Source organism: Acomys russatus, chromosome 15 (genome assembly GCF_903995435.1).
Source record: "Acomys russatus chromosome 15, mAcoRus1.1, whole genome shotgun sequence".
Lineage (NCBI taxonomy): Eukaryota > Metazoa > Chordata > Mammalia > Rodentia > Muridae > Acomys > Acomys russatus.
The window spans coordinates 41,289,125-41,290,755 of NC_067151.1; the positions used below are offsets into that span (position 1 = coordinate 41,289,125).

At 45.4% G+C, this 1,631-nt stretch overlaps 1 pseudogene; it reads right to left on the bottom strand.

Moving 5' to 3' along the window:
• Window positions 1-981: 981 nt before the first annotated feature.
• On the bottom strand, window positions 982-1,070 carry LOC127199711 (uncharacterized; annotated as a pseudogene).
• Window positions 1,071-1,631: the final 561 nt, after the last annotated feature.

Below are 1,631 nucleotides of genomic sequence, written 5' to 3' on the forward strand. Positions count from 1 at the left end.
TGTTCAATCCAGCCAACTCCTGAGAGTTCCTGCAGTGTCAAAATATTGTGTTGTGTGTGAATCACCAGTGCTTGGGCCAAGTGCAAACCAACTACAGTTTTAGATAGGCTAAATGGGAGCCAGGACCTGCTACATAATTGACGTGTTATCTAGCAAGTAGTCTTTAGGCCTTAGAGCGATTTCGGTGTCTTCTCTCTTCTCTCTCTTTTGTTTAAAGGTTGATTTGCCAAATGATTTTGAGTCATGAATAAGACAGTTGCCTCTGCTATTGAGTAAAATGAAATTGGACTATTTCTTCATCATAAAAAGCCCTTAACAGCTTGCCATGTGCTTAATCCCCAGCTTCTGTTCCAGGAGCATCTGCTCATATAATCGACTAATAGGACATCAAATGGCACCAGCAGTTATTTTATTTTTACTGCTTTGCAATTGAAAAACAAGTAGGGTGTGTGTATAGTAAGTTAATGTAAATAGTCCGTGAACATAAGCTTCTAAAGAAAAAGCTGCAGCCTCAGGAGATTGAAGTGCATAAGAAACATGCCTGTTCCCTGCATACCTTGGGCAGCAGGTTTGTGTGACAGCAACGGTGGTGGCAGTGAGAGCAGCACTCAACACACACAGAACACTTCTACACCAGGCCATGCTGGCCCATGTCATCTTCACAGCAATCTAATGAGAGAGATTCTGGTCTGTAGCCTTGGCTGTCCTGGAACTTGATCTGTAGACCAGGCTGGCCTCGAACTCACAGAAACCTGCCTGCTTTTGGCTTCCGAGTGCTGGGATTAAAGGTGTGTGCCACCAATGCCCAATAATATTGTTCTTACGCACATTTTAGAGACAGCATTGAGGCATGACGCGGCTAACTTGCATGCTCACTACTCTGCAGAGACACAGACCATGTGCTGTGATCAGCTCTAGATTTCTCCATATTGTATAAAACAGTGGGTCATCTCCCCCCAACTGTGCCTTGCTTTGAGAGACTCTACATTTCAAGTAGTTTTGGAGTCCGTTTTGAGGGGGAAGGACCCCTTGTAATGAACTATAGAAATGATCCCTGAAAGTATAGTCTTGAAGGACCACTTGTAAGCCACACCATCTGTGTGGCCCTACCCAGGCAGCTCAGACTGGTGAGTGGCTTATTCCTGGGAGTAGAAAGAGTGCCATACTATGGGACTGGAGAGACAGCTCAGTGAGTAAGAACAGTGGCTGCTCTTGTAGAGAACACTGGTTCAGTTCCCAGCGCCAGCATCAGGGAGATAGCAAGTGGCTATAACTGTGGTTCCAGGGTACCCTATTCTTACTTCTGGCCTCCTGGGATATCTGCATGGACACAGTGCACACACAGTTACCCAGGCTAATAAACACGATACAGAACAACACAAAGTAAGTCTTAGATAAAACGAGTGCTACACTATAAATTTGTCATGGTGAGTTGAGACAATAGGGGCACATGGGAGTATTAAAATCATGTCAGGAAAGACAGGCCCAAGAACTCATCAGGCTCATCATACAAGGCAGGGAGGGGTATAGTGCCCTCATCTAGACCCCACAAAAAGCTGAGCACATCACACTGTGATGACAGCAGTCTCCACCATCCTATCACCTGACTACCAGGTAACTGCTGTGTGTGT